We start from the raw sequence: 26,176 nt of genomic DNA, 5'->3' as shown, positions 1-26,176 counted from the left end.
TCCTTGCACAAAGCCACGTGTCGCTGGTGGCCATCCTGTCCAAGTTGGGGAGACGGGTGAACAGGATGTCTGGAGGTCCTCAGAGGGGGTGACCATCAAGAGGAAGGCTCCCTGAGGTCACGGAGTCCCTTCGGGCTGTTCAAATGCTCTCACTCTGCAGAAAGTTTGTTCCCAGCCTGTGTGTTGTAGGGACAAGAATTAAGAGCAATGAACAGAAATGTCCGGGAGAGAGACCCGGGGGCACCTGACCCCACAGACCCTTCTCTAACGTCAATGGGGCCCAAGTCTCTGGAGGCGGTCGGGCAGAGCCTGGATGGCCACTTGACCTTCAGAGCAGTGTGACGTCTGTAGGAAACTAAATCTTAGCAAGTGATGTTGTGGGGATTCCTAGGAGCCTCTTCTTTGACCCCTAATCGCCTTCCAGCACAGTTCAAGAGACGGGAGCCAAGAGGTGTTTCTTCCTGACAGGCAGGCAAACGGTGGATTGTAAAGACGAGAAGGGGATTCACTTTGAAAGCAGCACCGTGAGAAGCTGCATCGGAACATATTGTGAACGTTTCGGAAGCTACTGGAATCTAATTGGGTTTTCTAAACACCGCTCCAGCTGATTCAGACTTAAGAGAAGTGATACAAAACGGACTTGAAATAAAAATCACCAATTGTGCCCCACAGCCCAAGTCCAGTGCCAGCAAAGAAGCCTAATTACCCACCAAAGCTAATTGCTCCCATTTGAGCCGGCTGCTAGGAGTCCCTACAAAGGACTTGGAAATGAGATGGATCTGAGTGGCAGGCCCGAGCCGGGCGCCCAGGCAAGCAGGGTGCGCTTGCGACACAGTGCACGGGCGAGGAAGCTTTTAAATCACTTCTCTTTGAGCTGCTCCCTGCAAGCCAGAGAGGCGGCTTCCTCTGAAGGTGCCCGGAACAACTGGGAGATGGTGCAAGTGGCAGGAGAGAAACAGCTCAGGATAACAGGATGCGCCCAGGCTCTGTGGTCCCCACCCAGCGCGGCAAGGCCAGTCCTGGCATCGGGCTCCAAGGAGCTTCACCAGCTTCACCTGCTTCAGAAGGGGAGGCCTCCCCCTGCTCCCGCCCCCTGCCCAGAGCTGAGGTCAAAGGCGCCGCGTCTGGACGTCACGGCGTGCGTCTCCTTGACGCCCTGAAGGGTGGCAGGGCTCCTCAGAGGCCAGAGACCCACCCATGTGCATCTGCTCTGCTGCTTCTCTCCAGGCCTCTGCCCCTCCTGGAGGAGCTGCTTTCACCAGAGTTTGGGGTCTTGGAAGCCGACGGGCGCGTGATGCGGCAGGAGAAGATCTGAGTGTTCACCGTGGAACAGTCCCCCCGTGTCAGCACTGATCCCTCCCCACCTCGGAGGGATCGGCTAATCTGGACGGTACTGTCTGTGACCTACGAGGAGACCCTCAACCCTTCTCCCCACGTCCACGCTCACTGCCCGGGTCCAGGCCACCATCCCCCCGGCCAGGCCGAGAGCCATCGGGGATGCAGTGGACTTTCCTGGGCCCTAATCAGTCGGCGTTGCCTTTATGGCCCATTCTTCCTCTCTCGCTCTCTCTCTCTCATCTAGTATCTATCGTATCTTACCATGTATCACATGTGTCTATCATCTGTATCTTTCCTCTGTATCGTCATCTATCCCGTCCAGCTACTAGCTAATCGACCCCCTATCACGTCAATCATCTGTATCTCCCATCACCCATCAGTCGTCATTCCTCTCTCTACCTACCACCTGTGTACAGCTGACCTTGAGCCACGTGAGTGTACGCAGTGCAGGTGCACTTAGAGATTTTCCCCGAGACACTCGTTAATGACTACACCATCCACAGGTGGTGGAATCCGCAGAAGCAGACCGTCAGATGAGGGGGCTCAGCTATGGGATGCGAGCGCCTTGGATTCTGGAATCCGAGGCAGGTTCTGGAACCGACCCCCCCCCCCCAGGGGGCTACAGCTGAGAAATAACAGAGCGCACCCCTCAAACTCCCCAAAGCAGATGCCACTGATGGGTCGGCCCCAAGGACCTCCAGGGGCCCGGCCCATCCACTTCCAGATGCCGCGGAGGGAGACGGAGCCGGCCGAGGCCTCTGTGGCAGTTCACTGCTGGGCCTGCACCGGGGGGTCTCTGGTGGTCCAGAGCAAAATGGACACAACTGTCCCACGACAGAGCTGCACCTGTTCACTTGCTTGTGTTTCACTTCATGGCCTTTCACGCCCGCACCCCGCCCACCCTCCCAGCCCAGCCTGAACCGCTTGCCTGCCCCTCCCCGGAGGGAGCCCGCTGGCAGGCAGGCTGGAAGGCCTCCACCCCCACCACTCCTGGATTCTCACCACCCCAGACCTGCTTGGTTGCTTGGTAACCATTTTCACAGCCGCGTGAAAAGGAGAGTTCTGAAAAGAGGCTTGCTTAAAACCTGACAGCAATTACAGGCAAGTCAGTCCACGTCTTTCAATTCAGAATCCAATACACAAATGGATCTTCCCATTCACGTAGTATCTTCTTATTATTTAAACACCCTTCCCACTCGACTTGAAGCGACTCTGGGTCAACACTAATTCCACACCCTCACTTCTGAGGCTCTCCAGTCACTAAAGAGAGAAGGTTCTTTCTGTTCTTCTAACCGGCGTTTGACTTCCTCTTGGCTCCAGAGTACGTGCTGAACAGCAGGCAGGCATCCTGCCCTCAGTTGGCAGCCCCAAGGAGAGGCCGAGTCTTCCATTCCCACCCCCTCCGCCAAAAACCACGCCCAGCCGTGGCTTCTTTTCTGTCGTCGTAGTTGAAAACAAGCCACCACCAAACGGCTGGTGACGAACTGGCTTGTGCCCGGACGTCCCGGGCTAATCTCTACTCCTTCAAGTCGACACAATATGTGAGCTGATTTTTGTCTCCAGGAAGCCAAGGGAGTCCTAAATACTTCCCCTCTCTCATCACCAGCTGGTTCGTATACACAGAGGTGTGTCGTGCCTTGGGTAGATTTCAACCTGTAAAAAGGGAGGTTTTTGACGACATCATCAGGCCTGCAGAAAGACTCGGCCTGCTACTAAAATACTCTCCACCCTATTCCCATTTTAATTATTTATTCATTGAAACTGAGCTCATTGAGGATATAACCGAATTCCCTTGAAGCCCGTGTCTTTTATATAGGGTGTGTGTATATGTGCTGTGATTAATTAGACAAATTGTATCATACTGTGCGAATCTGCCAGGGGGTTCCCAGGTGGCACAGTGCATTAAGGATCCAGTGTTGTCACTGCAGCGGCTTGGGCTACTGCTCCGGCATGGGTTCCATCCCTGGCTTCAGAATTTCCACATGACACAGGTGCAGCCAAAAAAAAAAGAGAGAGAGAGAGAGAATCTGTCTGCATCTTAAATCATTCAATTGAACACTAAGTTTATACACCTATCACGCAGCCATAGGTCAGCTGGTCTGTTTGTGTCAGCTGCTGTCCTGTGGCCCTGACGTGGCCTCCTCCCTTAATGAAGGGCACTTTCTTCTCCTGCTGTCTCCCTCCCTGACATTCCCTGGCAGGACAGGCAGAACATCTTTCTAGCGTAGGTACTAGGTGTGGCATCGCTCAGGACAGGCTTGTGTTTCTCCTGTGTTCGCAGGTGTTCTCAAATTGCAAGTTGCTCTCCGAGGAGTAAAGATTGAAGACCCATCACGTGTGACCTTCTGCTTCCCCGTGTCCTTGCCAGCATGTGGCATTCTCAGACTTTTTTTTTCTTTTTTCTTTTTGTCATCTTAGGGTCATACCCATGGCACATGGAAGTTCCCAGGCTTGGGGTCCAATTGGAGCTGTAGCCGCTGGCCTACACCACAGCCAGAGCAATGCAGGATCCTAGCCGCATCTGGGACCGACACCATAGCTCACAGCAACACCAGATCCTTAAGCCACTGAGCGAGACCAGGGATGGAACCCACGACCTCTGGTTACCGCTGCGCCACAATGGGAACTCGCCCCCTTTCTTCATTTTGCAAGTCTTATTGGTATGAAATTGTGTCCACTTCTGCTTACATTGTATTTCCCTAAATTCTGGTACGTCGCGTGCTTTTCTGTTTACCCACAGGTTTTGTTTGTTTTGGACCATGCTGGCAGCATACACAGGTTTTGTTTGTTTTGGACCATGCTGGCAGCATACAGAAGGGATTGAACCCGCGCCACGGCAGGGACCTGAGCCACTGCAGCGACAACGCCGGAGGCTTAACCTGCTGCACCACAAAGGAACTCTTGTTCACTGATGTTTAATTGCAGATGACATCAACCCTGGCCCCTCTGCCGTCCCACGTCCTTCCCCCGCACGCCCCCCAAACATGCATTTGACAGCTGGGCAAATGTGCCGGGTGAATGTTGAGGTTTTTTTCTCCCCTAATAGTGTATTCGAAGGTGATAAAGTAATCTTCACTGAGGCACCTTTTATATGTTAAACTCTGTGTTTGATGCCGGGGTAATTTGCAAAGATATGAGTCTCAAAAATGGAACAAATCCATCCCCGCTGTTTCCCTTCAGGTTTGGGTTCCTGTTCTTTCATCTGGGGAAAAGGAAAGTAACAGATCCGCAAAGTTTGGTTTCTTTTAACAAAAAAGGGAAGGAGAGGAAGAAAGGAAAAAACACAAAAAAAAGAAGGAAAGGAAGGAGCAACAATGGACGCCAATCCCGCTCCGGACATGGCGTTGCCGCAGTGACGGCGCGGGGCTGGGCAAACTCCGCCTCCCCGTCACCCCTGAAAGAAGCCGCGCCAGCCCACGGGTCCTGCGTGTGATGCCAGGAAGCAGAGACCCCTATTCTCCCATCCCGCCGGCCAACTCCCCAATAACAGAAGGGGCAAATCCACCTGCGCCGGGTCCTCACCCGTCTGTCCCCATAACCACGCTGCCTAAGCTGAGCAGACCGCGACACCATCCCTCTCGGCAGGTCTATCTGCCTATCTATCCTTACACGGCATCGCTCGCTTCTACTTCAGAGCATTAATTGTCCGAACTTGTCAGAAATGGCCTCGAATCTCACAGCAGTTACCCCTACCCATTAGAGAGAAAGTGGCTGCAGTCTCTCTCTGGGATTATTTTGCCGGGAGGTCAAAGACGGCAAGAGAAATGCAAAGCCATTTGCTTTCGAGCCGTTCGTGCGCAGTTTGTCAGTAATTACACAGGTTTGCAAGCGTTCCCGGGGACTCACTTCAACGGCCCGGTCTTGAGTCGATGTTGACCACGGAAGTTGCAAGTGATTTCTGCTGGTTTGGGTCCTGTTTCTGAAATAAAAAGAATAATTGTTTATAAGGCCAGAAAGTCGTACTGATTTTTCCCCCTTTAAAAATGTTCGCAAAGCAGATCTAAGGCAGAAAGAAACAAGTAAAAGACATCATACAGCCCTTTCTTCCTTTCTTTTCTTTCTTTCTTTGCCTTATTTCCAAGGTGAGATACTCTCAATTTTATTAAAGTCAGAGGAACGCCTGGCTCCAGGGCGGTCTTTCTAGCAGGACCCCCAGTGCTAAGGAGCTTGTGAATTTCTCTAACACGAGACGGGCAAAGACCACCTTGCGCTTTAAAGACGAGCCGCCCACCTTGCCCCGCATCCACCCCCCACCAGTTCGTGAGTCCTGCGCACGTCTTAGCACACATCACCCACAGTCGTAAAGGATGAGAAAATAATACCGTCTCCTCAGAAACGGCAGCCCATCCTTTTGCTGACAGGCCAGCAATTAGTCACATTTGGGCCCCGAACCAGAAGGCCCCATGGGCCAACCAGCTTCCTTCAATTTCCTGGTTGGCTGAACAGTGACATGAGCACGTGTCTTCGTCCCTCGTTTGTGCTGGTTGGAGCTTTGCCATGTGCCAGCAGGAGGCCCCAGACGAGGATGCGACCGTCGGCGTGGCAGGTGGACGTCCTACAACAGGACAGAGGGTCCCCCGGAAGCAGAGCCTGAGGCAAGGATTCCAGTGTGAGAAGGTAATTTGGAGGGAGTCCCAGAAAGCCCAGCAGGAAGGAGGTTGACCACGGCGCGTCACGACGCCAGCTGCCACAGGGCCTGGAGCCAACAAGGTCCACGTCGGCCCCAAAGTGGATGAGGCGTCGGGGTACCCTGGGGCCCTGGCAGGGGCTCCTTCCTGACCCCTGGGCCTGGGGAAGGCTTCCTAGCAAAGGGAAGGGCCTCTGGAAGGCGCCCGGGAGACGACAGAAGCCCCCCAGGGGCCGGGGCCGGGGTTAGGATGCTGCTGCAGCCCAGGACCCAGCCAGAGGTGCAGTCTCCTGGGGCCAAGCCAGGGGCAGCATAGGAGAGGATGCGGGGAGGGTACAAGGCCAGATAATGGAGTGCTGGGGGAGTCCCAGGACCCCTGGGGGAGTTTCAGGAAAGGGAGTCACATGACCCAATTTCACGCTTTGAAGAACGCGTTGGCCTGAAGGGCCTGAAGGGCTGTCTGGAGTCAGTGGGGCCCGGCGGCCAGCTCTGCAGAAGCTTGGAGTGGGGAGCTGGGTGGGGGCGCTGGGGCTGCGGCAGGGGGGCGGGTAGGAGGGAAGTCAAGCAAAGCCAGCAACAGTGTCCTTGACCAAGTAGGGAGACACTAGCTCAGCCTTTTCCAAAACAGAATGCGCACTGTTTGGAGACGAGAGATAAGGCCAGTCAACCTGGGAGATGGGTTTGGCCGTGACCTTGAGAACTTCCAGGGAAACCAAGTGCACCTGCCTCCCCTGGCCCCCACCTTGCTCTGTGAGAGGAGAACACAGCTGATGCCACAGCGGACAGAAAGGCGTCACATTCGCTCCTTCCTTAAGAAGGAGCCATCAGATGCTGAGGCCATCTCACCAGCATGGTCTCTGCTGCTGAAACCTGCCCCCTTGGCCTCAGCCAAATGCGTCTCCCAGATACCAGTTTTCTTTTTAAAGCGAAGGTCAGATCCCAGCCAGCAATGCTGACCCCTCACCCTGTTCCCTTTCTCTGTTCTTTGCTGTAGAAGTTCAAACTCGAGTTCCTTGGTGGCCTAGTGGTTAAGGCTTCAGGGCTGTCACTGCTGTGGCAAGGGTTCCTAGCCTGGGAAGTTCTGCATGCCGAGGGTGCAGTCAAAAAAATTTAAAAGCACCAGTCATCCTGCGACACAGTCTAACCAGACCCTCACTGTCCCTTCTGAAGCGTCTGTGAGAGAATTATCCCCATGTGCTCCCTTGAAACTTTTGACCAGACACAGGCACCTGGTTTACAAGTTGCATGAAAAGGTCACTGAACTGGCCAGTGGGAAACAAAAGATGCCTCCCCCGACCCCAGCAGCCAGTTGGCAACCCCTGTGAGATGCCGCCAGCCCGTGTGTCACAGCAGTCACCCCACGGTATCTGCTTTCTATGGGGAGGTAAAATAAAAAGGCCATGACATAGGGTACGACGCTCAGGGAGCTGTGGGTTTGGGACACAGGCATTTCATGATTGTTGCCAGCTCCTGAGAACCCTCACCCAATAGCCATCCATCCTCATGAAAGAACTGAGTGAGCAACTGCTATGTGCCCCGTGCAGTTTGGATGAAAGGCCTCTGCCAAAGACCCCTTGGTCCTGGGCTACTCAGGTTGGGATGCAAATAGAGAAAAGAAGACGGCCCGACACAATCTGGAGTACAGAGAGAAGGCTGGAGTTTATCGGGAGGCACTGGGGCCGCTCAGATACAGAAAGACGAAGGGAAGAGCTGAACCAGGTCCCGCGGACAGAACCCCCAGCAGAGCCGGGGACCCAGAGTTCTCTGCATCGGGATGTGTCTCTGCGTCCCGTTTGTGGAGGAGGCTGAGTCCACCAGGGAGAGCGTCAACCTGCAGAGGCCCTCCTGTGGTCACCAAACCACATCCTTACGCCAGCGCAGCCTCTGCCTTGATGTCCCGTTTGCTCTGCCGTCCTTGGGGCCTGGCACAGCAGGACATTAGGATAGACTGGCTGAACAGTTGACTGGAACGTTCCCAATCGATCGAACATGTTACAGATGCTGCTGCTCACCGCATCACTGATCTCGGTATTTGGTGGAAGGAGGAAGAAAGTTTAAGAGGAAATTGTTTACCAGTCCCCTGTTTTCATTTGAAGTGGAAACAAGTAGAAACGTCATTGAGCTCTGTGGATGTGGTGTCTATTTTTAAATTTTGGGTCCTCATGTTTGTATCTTAGGCAGGCTGTGATGATCTATGGCCGGCAGGCACCCTTCGGCTTTTGCTCTGGGGTTTTACCTGTTGTTGAAGGTGATGGCTTCTTGCGGGGACACAGCCACAGTCGTTTGTTTGTATCCTCAGCCGCTTCCGCACTGTGGTGGCAGAGGGAGGAGCCGACGCAGCTCTATGGCTTTGAATCTGGAACTATCGGCCCTCTGGCCCTTAGTGACGATGCTTTGCTGTGGGAGAACATTGGTCGACAAAGAGCATTGATGGACAAAGTTAGCGCATTGCAGCTTCTCAATGACGTGACGTCCAGGCAGAGCTGTGGGCAGGTGGGGAGAAAGGGAAGAATTCAGGGTGATGCTGGATGAAGCTCCAGAGAATATGGGGCACAGCTCAAAACTGTCCCCAAGGACTGGAGCGGAACCAATGCACCCCACGGTCACCTCCTCCCCCGCCCCAAGAGGGAACACCCAGCACTACAAACCCAGGCCTTCGCTGAAACCCTGACACGTCCTAACTGCAACCTTGAGCTCACCAAACTCCTCCGAGCCTCTGTCTGCATCTGAAATGTCGGGACATTAATATCTGTATCTCACGCTGAAGTCAGTGTTGGGATTGAAGGGGAGGAGCAGGCCCAGTGCCTGCCTGTAAGAGGGTCCAAAATATGAGGGAATATCCCTAGGTCCTTGTAGCTCCAAAATCAATGGGGTGTTAGCAGATGCTTCACCACCAGTTTCTAGGGGATGAGAGATAAGTTCTGACTTGTAGCTTCTGCCAATTGCCATGGTGTAAAGCTCCTACCACCAACGCGACAAGACACCCATGTGACATCCTGAACCCAGGATTGGTGTCAGATCTAAGGAGGGATTCCCGGCAGCCACGCCCAGCCTGCTGGCAGTGGGCTCCACAGAGGGCAGCCCGCACATCCTGTGTGTCTCGCCTCCATCTAAACACACCAGAGTCTGCGCCCTCACAGCCCATGACCTGCTGCACTCAGACCCTCCAAAGCAGACTGTGCAAGCTCTTCCCTCAGAGAGGCCAACTTGCTGGCTGGTGGCAGGTCCCCAATCTTGGAAGGAGGTGGTAAATTATGTCAAACTTTGGGGATCCTCATTTATTTAATATGACTTCAAGGCATGAGGGAGAGGGGCTGACATCACACTCCAGGGGACTTGGTGAGGCTCCTCCCACCTGCCGTTAGAACCACCTGTCACCTCTGGGGACACACCTGAGCCCAGGGACCAGCTCCTCATGGACCAGGTGGCTTTGCTTTTAAAACCCCAACAGGAGAAAGCTGCTCACTCCCCTACACACACACACACACACACACACACACACATGTTGTGGGCCCAGCTTGCCCTTCCATGGTGAGAGGGCAGAGGCCCAGGAGGGGAGGGTCCGAACCACAGGATCCAGCGCAGAACCTGGGACGGGCTGCGCTGAAACCTGCCTCTGCCCCGTCCCACCACTGTGGAACCTCCTCACGGCACTTCTGGGCCCGACTCGGCTTAGTCTCAGCCCCCTTGCCGAGAATACACGAGACCATTTATTGCACAGGTACTTAACCAGCCCAGTCCCGGGCAGCTGTGGCTTCTCCTTTGGCCATCTCACACTCAGAGTCATCACAGCTGCTCCCGGGGCCCCAGGCGCCTCATTCAGGGTGTCCTGACCCCTGGTTATGTTCAGGAGAGCCGAGCGCATGCAGCCCCCTGCAGCTGGTGCCAAACAAGAATATGGAACGGGTAATGGCCCTGTTGGTTTTAATTTTTTAAGGAATAAGAACACCTGCTCGAATGTGAATTATACTGTTCTTCTCTCTCCCTTGACAATCTGCCTTTGCAGCATTTTTCATCAATTCGAAGCATTCAAATAAAGACCGTCTAGCCTATAGCTGGGGTGATTAAGTCTATCAGAGAGCACTCTCGGGCGTACAAAGCCCAGGAAATGCCGTGCCGATTATTTGTTTGAAGTGCAACCGAGGAAAGGAGTATCTATAGTAACCACAGGCAGGTATTCAAATAACACAGCGTTCCCTGATAACGGGTCCATTAATGAAACTGCGGTTTGATTTTCAATCTCCCGTAATGATACCTTTTGTGTAACCAACATCCCTACGTGCTGACACCTTCCGATGTGTGCCATATTACAGGTGGAGGGACAAAGGTGAGGAGGGGCCAGGGGGCTGGGGGGACCATGTTTCAGGCTCGGCTGGAAGAGAAGGAGACCCGCGTCTCTCAGGTGGAGCCACTGGGGACCGGCTGCGGACAGTTGGATCCATCCCGTGGGTTTGTATCCGCCCTTGGCGTAGACATTTGAGGAGAGTGGAACTGTGTGCCAGCAGCAGTCGGCCAAGGCCAGCGAGTCTCGGGTGTCTTGGAAACGCCCTGTGTCATGCCATCCAGAATTCTGGAGCACCACGATCTAAAGAGATGAGGACGAGTCAGCTGCAAGAGCAGCTCCAGCATAGACCAGGAACACGCTGAAGGGACCCATCGTATGTCCTCTGCCCAGAGCCCCCAGCCCCAGAGCGAGGGTCTCCACCCAGTGATGGAAGAAGGGAGCTGAGAGGTCCCAGATATTCCAGGTTCAGCGACACAGGACCGACCTTTCTGCCATTTCCTGCTGCCGGCACCATTTCCTCATTGTGCCAAACTGATAAAATCAAGGGAATCCAAAAAGGGAGGGAATTTGGAGACGTATTTTGGAGTTCCCAGGCCAGGGATCACATCCGAGCTGCAACTGCAACCTACACCACAGCTACAGCAATGCAGGACCCTCCACCCACCGTGCAGGGTGAGGGATCGAACCTGCGCCACCATAGAGACCATGCCAGGTCCTTAACCCACCACGCCACAGCAGAAACTCCTGGAGAAACATTTCAAAACATAACAGTGTCCCAGCTGAAAATGTTTCTCTGACTTTAGTGTCCATTTCTGTCTCTTTCTTACGTGTTCCAGCAACTTCTTAATGGAGCCATCGTCTCACACAAAACTGGGTTCTCCTTGGATTAGTATCTTTGAAAATTAAGTTGATTTATAACCAATTTTCTCCTCGTTTAAACAGCGACCCGCAAGGGCCCCTCTGGGGAGCCTGCAGGAGCCGAGAAATGATAGGTTTTGCCAGGAAAGCGCGGCGAAGCGCATCTTGGGAACTGTGCAGGAGGAGGCGGGGGCTTAAGGGAGCAGAGGCCCCGGGCATCTCGCTGGCTCCGGCCCCTGCCTAAATCCTGCCGTCCGCGTGCACTCTCCCGGGGACGAGGAGACACCACTCAGGTCATTTTACACCCCGCCCCAATTTCCATTCTCAGAAGCAACCGCTGTGTGTGTGCCCACCCCGTCCTCCCTACCCCAAGCCGCTGACCCGTGGGTCAGCATCTTCGGAGCGCAGGGGAGGTGCCCCCACCCCAGGGCAGCCTGAGACGCGTCACCCCCACCTGAAGAGTTGCCACGAGGCCCGTGGGTCCCAGCTGAGAAAACACCGTGCATCGTTATCTTACAGTTCTTCCCAATAAAACGCGTCACCTACGTGTGTGCACGTGTGTCTTTGCGGCAGGGCAGGCAGCGGGTAAGGTGGCTGTTCCCAAACCTGGAGAGCATCCAGCTGTGCGTGTGAGTATCCACCATGTGCCAGGCTCTAGCCGGGCGTGTGCCATCGCTGTTACCCTCAGGGCCACCAGGCTGTCGTCAGCCCATCACCCCCATGGCTGTAGATAAGGTGACCTGCTGTCAGGACCCCCCCGCCCAGGGCTCTGCGGTCGCCCTTCAGCTTCCTCTCCAGCGCAGCGTCGCTTTCATGTCACGTCCGCCATGACCTCCGTCCAGCATTCACGCTGTTCACGGCCCGTAAGTCCGGTGAAGGCAAGGGAGTTTCCGTGATGCTCACTGGGTCCTGGCGTCCCTGGGCGAGAGCAGGGCTCTGTAACTGTTCGCTCTGTGAAAGGGCGTGTGCACGCCCTCCCGGTCCTCTTTTTATTTATTTATTATTCATTTAATTGTTTCGTTGGAGTTGATTTCCAGAGTTCTGTCAATTTCCGCTGTACACCAAAGTGACCCAGTTATAAGTGTATGTACCTTCTTTTTCCTCCCATTATCCTCCCTCATGCTCCATCGCAAGCCATTAGATACCGCTCCCCGTGCTATACCGCAGGACCTCTTTGCTTAGCCACTCCAAATGCAGCAGCTTGCATCTGCTCACCCCAGACTCCCAGTCCAGCGGTCCTCTTATGCTACCCAGTCTAGAAGATTCTAGCTCCTGGAGCTCTTCCCAAACCAACAAATGACCGTCAAGAAGTATTTCAGGAGTTCCTGTCGTGGCGCAGGGGTTAACGAATCCGAATGGAAACCATGAGGTTGCGGGTTCCATCCCTGGCCTTGCTCAGTGGGTGGAGGATCCGGCGTCGCCGTGAGCTGTGGTGTAGGTCGCAGACGTGGCTCAGATCTTGCGTTGCTGTGGCTCTGGTGTAGGCCGGTGGCTACAGCTCCGATTCAACCCCTAGCCTGTGAATCTCCCTATGCAGCGGCAGCGGCCCTAGAAAAGGCGAAAAGACAAAAAGAAAAAAAAAGAAGTATTTCAGCCCAAGCTGCCGAACTGTCCTGAGATTTTCTGCCCTTCCAGAAGCTCCTGGTCCTCTCAGGCGCCCTGGCCTTTTCTTGCAGGTACGCAGTGACCCAGTGACATTGCCCTGGGGTCTCCAGAGGGCAGTCCCCCTCCCGCCTGTGAGTGGCTTCAGCCAGTGGGGCAGCAGGGCCGACGGATATTGACCAGTGCTGCAGGACGAGCCCGTCAACTCAAATTCCTCCAGCATCGCCAGCTCCAGGCTAGGAAGCAAAAGCAAAGAGCACTTTGGAAATCACTTTGGTCCGTGGGAATTTGCTCCTCCTGTAGCTCCAATTCCAGAGGCTTTGTCTTAAAACGCACTTTAATAATAACAGAAATCAATTTTAATACCATTATTTGGTGCTTGGACCATGCCGAGGCCTCCTCTGAGAGCTTCCCCTGGACTAACTACTGCATAGAATCCTAACAACTACCTTATGAAGCGCTTCCACTGTCATTCTCTTCTGAAAGGAAGAGGAAATGGGCTTTGAGAGCCTAAGACAGCCGCATCTTCTCCCCAACATGGGCTCAAGACATCCCTTGTCTGAGACATCGCTACTACCAGCCCTCCTCCCTCGCTCTGGCTTCTCCGTCTGCGGGTGTCAGAAAACCCCCTCTGGGAAGAGTCTTCTGAATCACTGGGGTCACACTGTGTGAACCAGCGGATCCTCTGGGGTTTTGCTTTTGCAGAGAGCCAGCTTGGGAGGAAAAACCTGTTTTGGGGGGGCCCAGGAAAAGGGGGGCAGTACCCAAGCAGAGACATCAGTGGCCCAGCATGTGGGCCGTCCTGGGCACACCGGCTCACCTGCGCCCACCCGCGTTCAGCTGGTGCTCAGAGTGGACCAGGTGGATCAGCCCCGCTTTGCTCCTCTGCTTCTGCGTCTTCTCCGAATATTCCCAGTGACGTGGCCATGGATCACTTTTTTTTTTTTTTTTTTGCTGTGCCCTGGGCATGTGAAATGTCACCTGGCCAGGGACGGAACCCATGCCACAGCAGTGACAACGTGGATTCCTTACCCACGGAGCCACCAGGGAACTCCACAAATCACGTTTAGTCAGAGGAAGAAAAGAAACCAAAAAGCAACTGCATTTTGAAAACTCAAAAGCGGCCCTTCTGCACTCACCATCCTGGGGTTCCTCTGACTCAGACAGAGGGCGATGAGGTGGAACCCCCCCATCTCTGCCCCAAGCCCAGGAATTCCCTTTCCTGCCAAGCAGCAGGAAACCCACGAAGGCAAACAAAACCCCAGGCAGATGATACCACAAATAGTGGAGAAAAAACTAACAGTGCTTGGAGCTCTGGCCCCCCTGTGCTTGGCCTGTCATTCCCCAGGGGACTGGAGCTGGTTTAAGGATAACCATGCTGTTCTGGAGGTGAAATTGGGAAGGTTCTTTTCCTCTCAGAGGACACAGGCTGGGGCCATGGGTTACTGCCTACTTGAATGCCTTTGTGGACATGGAGCTCACTACCTAACAGGGCAGCCTATCCTCTCTGCGGCAATCTCTTCTTTCTGTTAAGTTTACATCTGTAAATTCCATGGAGACCCATAGGAGGGAGAGGTATAGGTGATGTTGGGACCTTGATTCTGGCATAAGTCTGTGGGGTTAAATATCTGCCGGCTACTTACTTTGCTAGACTTTGGAAAAGATACGTGACCTCTCTTGGTGTCCATCTGCTCACTGTGAAGGGGAGAAACTGATGCTGTAAATGCCACATCATTTTAGATATTTTTTATGGGATGGGCCAAAAGCAAGGTCTTGCCTCACAGCAGATGAGGTTCAGGTCTGGTTTGATCCAGGACACAAATGATGCAATGCCATCGCCCCCTGGTGGACCACCAGCTCACCCTGGGTGACAGCCCTGGATGATTCCCAAAGGCTCTGTTCTCCCCAAGTGCCTGAAATGGTTTGAATTGTATGCAGGGCCTCGGCAAGCCTGCGAGCTCTGGTGCTAACCATAGTAATTCACTCCGAGCAGCCTGGCACTTGCCACCCAGGGTGATAATATGTACCTCAAAGAATGCCCTTAATGAAAATGTTCAGGGTATCGGATTCAGCCAGGACACCTGCAGGAAAGCACTTTCCCCCAGGGCAGCATGTTCCGCTGTGCTGACCACAGGAGGAAAACACGGGGTGGGGAGGGGGCGGACAGGAACCTGGCTCCCGGGGGGTGGGGGCCACACGGGCACAGAGGAGTGTTCCCACTTTCCAGGGATTGCATTTTGATCTGGATATAAACAAATCCCTGCCCTAATTCAGCCAAGAGCCTGGCTCTATAGCAGGATGCTGTCACCTGCCAACAAACATCTACTGAGGTTGTCGTGTGCTCAGCAGGTGTGCGCTGGGGGCTGCCCCGCCTGAACAGCCCAGGTCTCTGCTCTCACGGAGCCCCAGCTTCTGGGAAGACACAGCCCCGCCCCAAACGCCTAGCCTGTCAGATGGTGAGATGGGCAATGAGAAGCGAGGGAGCCAGTAAGGATAAAGGATGCTGTCAGCCACGAGGGTCCCTGCTAGGGCTCTGCCTCCTTGCCCTCGGCCCTAACTCGGTCCCATCAGGTTTGGGGGAGCGAAGAGCAGAGAGGCTGCCTGGAGAGAACTGGCCGGCATATGGGCTGAACCCCACGGCCGACTGTATCTATTTCCTGTGCTGTCGTAACAGAGTACCCCCAGCTGCCTTGGAGGGACCTAAACTTTCCTGTGCCCACTTTTCTCAGCTCTTGGACCCTTCATCTTCAAAGCCAGCTTCCCCTCTCTGCCATGACTCTGATCCTCCTTCCTCTGTCTTCGAAAAATCCTACGATTACGCCACGCCCATCAGATAATTCAGGACCGGCTTCCATCTCAAGGTCTTTAACGTGATGACATCTGCGAAGACCTTTTGCCAAGTCAGGTGACAGTGGCAGATTCCAAAAATCCGGAGGTGGACAGCTTTGGGGACCACTCTTCCGTGAGCCACACTGACCAGAGGGAGTTCTCTGGTTAATTGAGATTCCACCTCTGGAATTACCAGGATGTGTACACAGCTGGCCACCTCTCCCCCCACCCCCCCACCCCACCCCCCCACCCCCCCCCCCACACCCCCCCCACCCCACCCCCCCCCACCCCCCCCCCACCCCACCCCCCCCCACCCCCCCACCCCACCCCTCCCACCCCACACACCACACCGCCCTGGGCAGAGAGAAACACATTATTCTGGGAATTTCTAGGTTTCCTTGAGAAAAGGATTCTTTTAAAAAGAAGAATGCAATGAGGAAGGATTTCTTTGTCTTAACAATAAAGAGAATGAATATCTTGAAATGATTGCACTTGTCTCGGCTTTTTCAGAGGTTGGAGGACCCTTTAATATTTGGGTTTCAAATGTTCTTGAGGCTTCTCTCCAGCAAGTTCTCTGAAGCAGAAGCGCCTGTTAGGAAGATGCTCCCGAGTCAGGGAGGGTGGGTGTGAGTTTACTCTGTGCCTCTCGCTGTCACACTGCTTGATCTTAGAGCTTTGCCCCCAGTGTGTCATTGATGAGAGTGATCACTAGGAAAGCCAGTTTGTTTACACCGTCTCCATGGTAACGGCCTGCCTGATGGTGGCTTTGAATCTCTGGAATGTGAAACATTTTCACAGAGCATCATTAACCTGCTCACAGTTTGATGTGCTGCCACGAGGGGGAAAACAGCCTGTGAGTGGAAGGGATGGGGGGGGCAGGGAGACAAGTGGAGGGGAGCCTTTTCTCTGGATGCTGGCTGGGAAGGTGGGGGGCAGCACGGGACAGCCTCCAGGGCACGTCACTCCAGCTGAGGGGTCCTCAGCGACAAGCTTTGAAAGGAAAGCCCGTGGAGGCCACAGGGGCCAGAGTGGCGCCCCCTCGGTCCAGTGCCCTTGTCAGAGTGGCAGTCCTTCTCTCTCTGGCAGGGGCAGGGCTGAGCTCGACCATGACTCCTGCTTCACAGACCTCAGGGAGCCTGGGGTGGCTGAGACGACAGCTCTCATGTCCAGGCTGCTGCAGAGACACTTGGCTGACCCTCCCTGGCCCCGGGGACAGAGGCAGTGGGCAGGACTGTGGCCACGCACGCCGGGCTCCCTGTCTCTTGCTTGTCAGCCGGGAAACTTGAGGCGAGATCCAGGCAACCCCAGAGGCTGCACATGCTGCCCTGACCTCAGGCTGGGGGACTGCACAGTCCCACGGTGTCAGAAAGGGGTACACGCCCCCCTTGTGCCAGCTGCCACTCCTCCCTCTGGACCCTCAAAATTCTGTCCAAGCTGGGGGAGGGATCTTCCTCCAGGGATCAGGCCTGTGGACACCCTGAACATTAGGAAGGCTGGACAGCTAATCCATCACCAGCCAAACTAAAAATAAATCCCAGGACTAGAGGATCGGCCTGGAGGAGAGTCCAGGGGCTGGGCAAAAGGTTTGCTGTTTGTCCGTGTCCTCTCTGGTCACAGGCGGTCAGGGGTTGGCTCCTCTCCGCTCTTCCTCACCCCTTGTCCTGCAGCCTCCACAGGTGACCTGGAATGGACCCCGAGATCCCTCTTCTCATCCTCTTGGCCTCTGGCCCAGACTCCCCTCCTTGGGGCACATGTTAAGGGGTCGTTATGTGTGCGGTGCAGAGGGGGCCCACGTGACTCTGGCCCTCCTGCTGCAGCAGCCCAAGAGTTGCCAGGAGCCTCCTCTGACAGCTTCCCGGGAAGGAGAGCCCCCCGGCAGGAACCTGCATCGGGGCCAGACCAGCCACAGGGCCCTGTCTGGGAGGGCGACCTTCGGGCCAGAGGGAAGCGGGTGGTACGGGAAGAAATCAAGGCAGGAACGCCGGACGGGCTTGAGCGTCCACGGGGCTGTTCCTTCCAAGCGCCTCGAGCAGCGCCTCCGCCAAGCCTTCCCCTCCACTGAGAGCTTTGCTGTCCCCCGACTCGTGGCTCCTGGGCCTCCCCTCCCCCCCAAGACTGTGTTCTCCCTGCACACAAGCCTGGGCTCGGCCCCGCCCCGCTTTGGAAGGACATACTGTTTCAGGACCTGTCCCCGCGCCCTCATTTTAACCTGGTTCCCTCTCTTAAAGACCCTCTCTCCAAAGAAGGCTCATTCTGTGGGCCTAAGGGTGGGGGCTCCGACATAGAAACTGGGGGCTCACAGCAGCAGATCACCTCCTTTTTGTGTTTTTGTTTGTTTGCTTTTCGGTTTTTAGGCCGCACGCCCGGCATATGAAAGTCCCCTGGGGCTAGGGGTGGAATCAGAGCTGTAGCCACCAGTCTATGCCACAGCCACAGCAACGCGGGATCCAAGTCGCATGTGCTACCTACGCTACAGCTCATGGCAACACCTGATCCTTAACCCACTCAGCAAGGCCAGGGATTGAACCTGCATCCTTACGGAGACTAGTTGGGGTCTTAACCCATTGAGCCACAGTGGGAACTCTCAGGCCACAGCTCCTTTTATCCTCAAACCCAGACTGTATTATTTTCCTCAGTTTACAGATGCAGAAAATGAGGTTTAAAAGGATGCGATAACACCGTAGCTTTGTAAATAGTGGAGCCAGGACGCAGACCCCCACAGGCTCCAAGCCCAGTCTTCTCACTCCCTGGGCTCCTCTGGGGCATCAGAACTTGCATTGTCACCAGCCTGCATTTCTGGGGATCTTGTCTTCAGTGAGCAGTGAGGGAGTCACGTCACCTGGGGCTCCGGAGGGGCGGCCGAGGTGGGTGGGCCAGGGAAGGAGAAACAGAGGGGACTAACCTGGATCTTGGTGAGCCCCCAAGGGCTGTGGGTCCGGGACGTAAAACTCAGGATGGCTGCAAAGAGACTCAGAGCATCGGGGTCTCCAGGGAGGGCTCCAGAGATGGACCAGGGTGTCTGAGTGCTCCAATAAGGAGCAAGGAGTCATTAGGATTTTTTTTTTTTTTTTGATTGCAAGAAATAGAAAACATCTTTAGCCTAAGCCAGGAGAGAGAGAGCTCATTATAAGGATCCCCACGTCTCCGGGGGCCCCCATCCGGGGTGCGGGCGGAGGCAGGCCCGGCAGCACCACCCGCCTCTCTGGGCTTCTGCACACACGCCTCGGTCGGCACCCCTGGCCCTCTCTGCTTCCTGCGCCCATGGCCGTGCTCGCAGTCGCCCCTGGGCCCTGGGTTCTGTCTGTTCGCATTGGAGAGACACCTACAGAGGAATCTCTCAAATTCCCCGGACACAGAATCTGACTGTCCCAGCTCAGGTCTTGTGTCCACCCTGTGGGCGCCCAGCAGTGGCCAGGTGGGAGTGTGAGGGCGTGAGGTGCAGGTCTGGCGGCAGGTCCAACCAAGGAGGCAGGCGAGGGGAGGGTGGAGGGGACCTCGGTGCCCTCGGAGCAAAGACCCCCCTCCCGGCCCTTCCTCTCCAGAGCTTCCTTTCTCCAACACAAGCAGGTCCGGGCTTGCTCTTCCTTCCATCAGGACTGGATGTAGAAACAAGTGGACCACGAAACGAAATGGGAGACCCCTTCTTGGTTGAAAAAAATACCCTGGCGGTTTGGGGGATGGAGCTGTGTTCTCCGCAAACCAAGCATTTCAAACCCACGGTGAACGGCATTCCCACGGTTTTCTCCATCAGGGCTGCCTGCTTCTGCCCTGGTTTCTTAGCAACTAAATACCTGACTAATATTCAATTTTTTCCAGGGCTTTAAGAGCTGCAAGATATTAATTCCAAACAAGACATCTAAATTGCTACTCTGGAAACTTGCATACATACCCTTTCATGGATTAGATGATAAAATGCCACATTAAAAATAGCCCTGATTATTTCACCCTAGCCTTCCCAGAAGCAGGATCCGAAGTCCGTGTTCTCAGGTCTGTTTGGCTGGCCACTGGCAGCTGTGGGCCCCCATACCCCTCCAGTGGCTATGGCAGGAATGAGGACAGCTGGGGCTCGAAGTCCACAGCTCAGGCTGTGGACACAAGCAGAGCCTGGCTTGATCTCCAAATGACTGCTTGCTGTCTTGGTGACCTTGAGGGGTCTGTAACCTCTCTGAGGCTCTGTTTGCCCCTCTGGAAGTTGCGGACATTAGTGCACTTATATGGTGAGGTCCATGGGCCACTGCAGATATTGTGCAGAGGGAGCTCAGGGGCTGGGGGAAGCATCAGGAGGTTGGGGAGGATGGTCACCCACAATGAACAGGAAGGGGCAAAGGGAACACAGCCCAGCTGGAACACAGGGATCCGTCCTAGTGGTGCTTGGAGTGAAAGGTACAACTTTATACATGTTGCCCAGGGAAAAACACTTAAAACAAGAGCTGGCCAATTTCCAGGTCCACATGCAAGCAGTGCGGAAGTCGCCACTTCATACTAACAAGGGAAGACTAACAAAACAGTGATTCTTTTGGCTCCTGGAAAAGGGAGACACAAGAAATACTGCCCCCGAGAGTGGGGGGCAGACCACACAAGGAGTCCCAGCATTCCAGGGCAGAGACCCAAGCAGAGGCCTGCGCTGGAACTGATGGGCTGCGGGAGGCTCGAGAGGACAGCTGCGTGAGCTAGAAACCCTGGGACCACATCGCGGGGCCAACAACAGTGTGAGATTTACCTCCTGGAGCTCGGCCAGGTTCCCACCGTAAATATCAGAGAAAATGCCCGTCAGGCTTCCGGCAGGGGGAGGGGAAAGGAGCCAAGTTCAACTGCCCCAGAGGACGCGGTTCTTAACAAGGTTGCCCTCAGGGGAAACTAGTTAACCAGAGCCTAACCTGCTGGGTTGCGGAGCCTAACTGACCCAGGGCAGGGAAGTACCTAAGTCCAGTCCATTCCCATCATCCTATCCCCTTCTGTCCATGAAAGGAGAAAAACTGAGAAACTGATGAAGCCCACGGTCTCCAGACATAAGGTCACTGAAGGACAGAGACCCGATCACAGGCTACAGAGCCCTTCCCTCCCATGTTACTAAAACCCTGTATACAGCCGTTCTTCTTACCCAGAACATCCTGTCTGGCTATCAAGAACAAATTGCATGCATACCAAAAGGGGGGGAAAAACACACAGTTCCAAGAGACAGACCAAGCATCATACCAGACGTGGTAGGAATGCTGGAATTATCAGACCAAGAATTTCAAACAACCATGAAATTATACCAAGGGCTCTAACGGACCAAGTAGACAGCAGGCAAGAACAGATGGGCGATGGAAGCAGAGCAGTCTACAGAGGAGAGCCTAAGAAAGAACCAAAAAGGAATCCTTGAGATAAAAACACTGCCACACAAATGAAGAATGCCTTTCCCGGGCTTATTAGTAGGCTGCACACAGCTGAGGAAAGAATCTCTGAGATCGAGGATTTCTCAATAGAAACATCCAAAACCAAAAAGCAAAGAGAAGAAAGACTGGGGGGAAGTAAAACACAACAGACTATCCATAGGCTGTGGGACCACTCCAAAAGACGTAACGGATGCATAAAGAGAACGCCAGAAGAGAAGGAAGGAAAGAACACAAGAAATATTCAGAAAAATAATAACGGAGAACGTCCCCCAATTAATGTCAGAAACACCAAATCGCAGACCCGGGAAGCTCAGAGAACACCAAGCAGGATAAATGCTGGGAAAAAACTACACCTGGCATATCATCCTCACACTACAGAAAATCAAAGATGAAGAAAAAAATCCTGAAGGAGCCAGAGGAAAAGAACCTTACTTACAGGAAAGATCAAAGATAGGATTTACATCTGACTTCTCCACAGAAACAATCCAATCAAGGAGAGAGTGGAGTGAAATATTTAAAGGGTTGAGAGAAAAAAAATTCCCACCAGAGCAGAATGCTGTAACCCTGTGAAATTATTCTTCAAACATGAAGGAGAAAGAAAGACTTCCTCAGTCAAACAAAAATTGAGGGTGTTTGTTGCCAGTAGATCTGCCTTGTAAGAAATATTAAAGTTCTTCAGCAAGAAGGAAAATCATAATATAGGTCAGAAATGTGAATCTGCATGAAGAAAGAAAGAGCACTGGAGAGGGAGAAGTGAAGATAAGAGAAAAGCTTAGTTTCCTAAATCTTCCTTCCTCTCAGAGATACCAGGTTGTTCCAAATACTCATGGCAACAATGTATCTGATTATGTTTGCTTATGTACAAAGTGGATGTATATGCTTATGCCTGTTTGTGGATAAGTGAAATGAATAACAGCATCATGCCGAGAATAAAAGAAAAAAATTGGGAGTATTTCGTTTGCTATTATAAGGTACTCACGCTATTTGTGAAGAAGTACAGGGCTATTTAAAAGTGTACTTTGATGAGTTGTAAACATATATTGCAAACTCTAGGGCAAGTCCAAAAAAGGTTTTTTTAAAGAAGGTGTATAACTGATATGCTAGGAAATCAGAGAAAATGGAATGATAGTAAATGCTCAGTTAAGACCACAAAAGGCAGAAAAAGAGTGGAACCCAAAATAGGAACAAGCAAAAAGGGCAACAAATAGAAACCAGTAATGAATATGTTAGTTATTAATCCACATGTATCAATAATCACTTTGAATGTCAGTGGCCTAAATGCACCAATCAAAGACAGAGATTGCCGGAGTGAATCAATAAGCAAGATAGGCTGCTTACAAGAAATCCACTTCAGATAGAAAGACGCATACATATTGAAAGTAAATGGATGGAGAAAATAGGCCATGCCAGCACTAATCAAAAGAAAGCCGAAGTACCTACATAGCTGCAGACAGGGAAGACTTCAAAGTGAGGAAAGTTATCAGGGAAAAAGAAAGGCTTTACACAATGATAAAGGAGTCAGTTTTCTGAGAAGTCATAACAATTTTTAACAAGTATGGACCTAACAACAGAGCATCAAACTACATGAGGCAAAAAACTGACAGAACTTCAGGGAGAAATAGATAAACCCACTATCATAATTGGCAACTTCAACACTGTCTATCAGAAATGGACAGATCCAGCAGGCAGAAAATCAGTAAGGACATAGTTGAACTCAACAAAACCATCAATCAAGTGGGTATAATTGACATCTGTAGACAATTCCATCCAACAATAAAAGAACACACATTCTTCTCAAGCTTGCATGAACATTCACCAAGATGGACCACATGCTGGGCCATAAAACACACTCTAGTGAACCTAAAAGACACATCATACAATGTCTGCCTTCAAACCACAGCACGTAAAACTCAAAATCCATAACAGCAAGATAATTGGAAAACCCTAGAATATGGGGAAATTAACACACTTCTAAATAGCACGTGGGCTAAAGAAGAAAGCTTAAGAGAAATTTTAAAGTATTTTTAACTAAAGGAAAATAGAAACACAACTTACTAAAATTTGTAGAATGCAATGAAAGCAGGACTTAGAGCATTGAATGCCTATATTAGAAAAGAAAGTCTTAAAATCAATAATTGAAGTTTCCACTTTAGGAAGCTAGAAAAGAAGAAAAAAATTAAATCCAAAGAAAGCAGAAGAAAAAATAAGAACTTCTAGTGCAGAAACCAGTAAAATTAAAAATAGGAAATCAATAGAGAAAAATCAACAAAACCAAAAGCTGATACTTTGAAAAAGATTTAAAAAAAAAAAAAGCAATAAGCCTCAAGCCAGACTAAGAAAGAAAGAGGACAAAAATGACTAACATCAGAAAAGAAAGGGAGGATATCACTGCAGGTACCATGGACATTATAAGGCTAAGGCTAATAGAGGAATATTACCAAAAATCCTGTGCCTTCAAGTTGAATAACCTACATGCAATGCACCGATTTCTTGAAAGATGAAATCTGCCAAAACTCATACAAGAAGAAATGGACTATTTGCATAAGCCTATATCTACTAAAGAAATTAAATAAATAGTTAGTAACCTTTCAAAATAGAAAGCACCCAGCCCACATGGGCACACTGGTGAATTACATCAAACATTTAAGAAGAAATGATACTAATCCTATATTCTCTCTCAGAGTTTAGAAGCAAAGAGAATGCTCCCTAACTCACTCTATGAGGACAGCATTACTCTGACACCAAAACTGGACAAAGACTTTACAAGAAAACAAAGTACAGACCAGTATGTCTCATGAACATACATGTAACAAACCTCAACAAAATATTAGCTAATCAAAGCAAAAAGAGTATAAAAAGAATCATGTACCAGAACCAAGTAGAAATTATCCCATATTTGCAAGCCTAGTCCAATATTCAAAAATTAATTCATGAAACCCATCACTTCAACAGAACAATGAAGAGGACTCATATGATCCTATCAATAGATGCAGAACACGGATTCAACAAAATCCAACATCCGTTCATGATAAAACATGGCTCAGTGGAAATGAATCTGACTAGCATCCATGAGGACGCAGGTTCGATCCCTGGCCTTGCTCAGTGGGTTAAGGATCTGGTGTTGCCATGAGCTGTGGTGTAGGCAGCAGACCTGGCTTGGACTGAGTGTTGCTGTGGCTATGGCGTAGGCGGTGGCTACAGCTCTGATTCAACCCCTAGCCTGGGAACCTCCATATGCCACAGGTACAGCCCTAAAAAGACAAAAAAAAAAAGACAAAAACAAAACAAAACAGTAAACCAGGAATACAGTAGAACTTTCTCAACCCAGTAAAGACTATCTACAAAAAAAGCTAACATTATGCTTGATGTGAGACCTTTGACGCTTTCTCCTTAAGATTTCCCCCTCACTCCTCTTCAACACTGCACTAGAAGTCCTTGCTAATGCAATTTCATGAACTTTAAAGAAAAGGAGATAAAATGTATACAGATTGGGAAAGAGAGAAAACTATCTTTGTTCATGGATAATATAATCATCTATGCAGAAAATCGGAAAGAACAAACCAAAAACAAAACAAACGAACAAACGAACAAAATCCCTCCTGGAACTACAATTACAGCAAGATGGCAGGACGTGAGTTTCTATGCAAAAGTCAGCTGTTTTCCTATCTACCAACATGGAACAAGCAAAATTTGAAATTAAAAAAAATATATGCTTTACATGAACACCCCCCAAAATGGAATACTTACATGTAAACCTAGCAAAATATGTATAAGACCTATATAAGGAAAACTGTAAACTCATGACGAATGACATCAAAGAACTAAATAAGTGGAGAGGAGGTCCATGTTCGTGGAGATGAGGACTCAACCTGTCAGTGTCGGTTCTTCCCACCTTGATCTATAAACTCATTGCAATTCCAATAAAATCCCAGCGAGTTAGTTTAAGGATAGCAACAAACCAATGTTAACGTTCCTACAGAGATGCTGAAGACCCAGAGTAGCCAACGAAGTAATGAAGAAGAACAAAGCTGGAGGACGGACTTTACCCAACTCCAAGATTTACTCTAAAGCTGAGTAGTCAGGACGGTGTGGAGTTGGTGAAAGAACAAACGGATCAGGGGAACAGAAGAGAGAGCCCCGAAAGTGACCCGTATCACTGTCATCGACAGACCTTTGATGAGGGACCAAAGGCAATACAGTGGAGCAAAGACAGTCTCTTCAACAAATGGTGCTGGACCGACACACAAATGAGACGCCCTTCACTAGGTGGGTGGGTAAGTTAACCGAGGTGCGGCCAGCAGCAGCTTGGTACTCAGCCCTGAAAAGAAGTGAGCTTTCAAGCCATGTCTTCCTGAAAATACAGGAAAATTAAATGCATATTACAAGTCAAAGAAGCCAACCTGAAAAGTCTACAGACTGTAATTTCAGCTTTATGACATTCTAGAAAAAACAAAATTATGGAGACAGTTAAAAAAAAAAAAAATCAGTGGTCAGCAGTTCCTGTTGTGGCTCAGTGGTAACAAACCCGACTAGTATCCATGAGATTGTGGGTTCGATCCCCGGCCTTGCTCAGAGGATTAAGGGTCCAGCTTTGCCATGAGCTGTAGTGTAGGTTGTAGAGGCAGCTCGGATCCTACATGGCTGTGGTTGTGATATAGGCTGGCAGCTGTAGCTCTGATTTGTACCCTAGCCTGGGAACTTCCATATGCCGCAGGTGCAGCCCTAAAAAGCAAAAAAGACAAAAAGAAAAAAAATGGTGGTTGTCAAGATGTGGGTGTTGGGGGGGGGCGGTGTCCAATGGAGCAGAGATGATTCTCAGGGCAGTGAGAATTCTCTATAACACTATAATGATGCGTACACGTCGTCACACACTTGTCCAAACCCCGAGAATGTACGACACCAAGAATGAGCGCTGATGTAGTCCAAGGGCTCTGGGTGACGAGGCTGGTGCGGGGGCGGGGGGGTGGGTGTTGATGCGGGGGGGGCTGTGCACGTGTGGGGGCAGGAGGTATATGGGAAATCACGGTACCTACCGCTCAATTTTGTTTAATGCCTAAGACTGCTCTAAAGCAGAGTTTTCCTAGAAAGCAAAGATTTAAATTTTTAACTCAGAAGTCAGGAAAAACCAGGCCTAAACTGCTTTGTTTCCTCACTCTTTGCCAAACATGTGAGGTACCAGGTCCTCAGCCCTCACGTGACAGTTTGAGGTAAGGACTCATCACCCCATTTCTATGGATGGGAAACAGAGGCTTCCGGTGG

This window comes from Phacochoerus africanus, chromosome 3 (assembly GCF_016906955.1).
Source record: "Phacochoerus africanus isolate WHEZ1 chromosome 3, ROS_Pafr_v1, whole genome shotgun sequence".
Classification (NCBI taxonomy): Eukaryota; Metazoa; Chordata; class Mammalia; order Artiodactyla; family Suidae; genus Phacochoerus; species Phacochoerus africanus.
Note: the sequence above shows the minus strand (reverse complement) of the source record.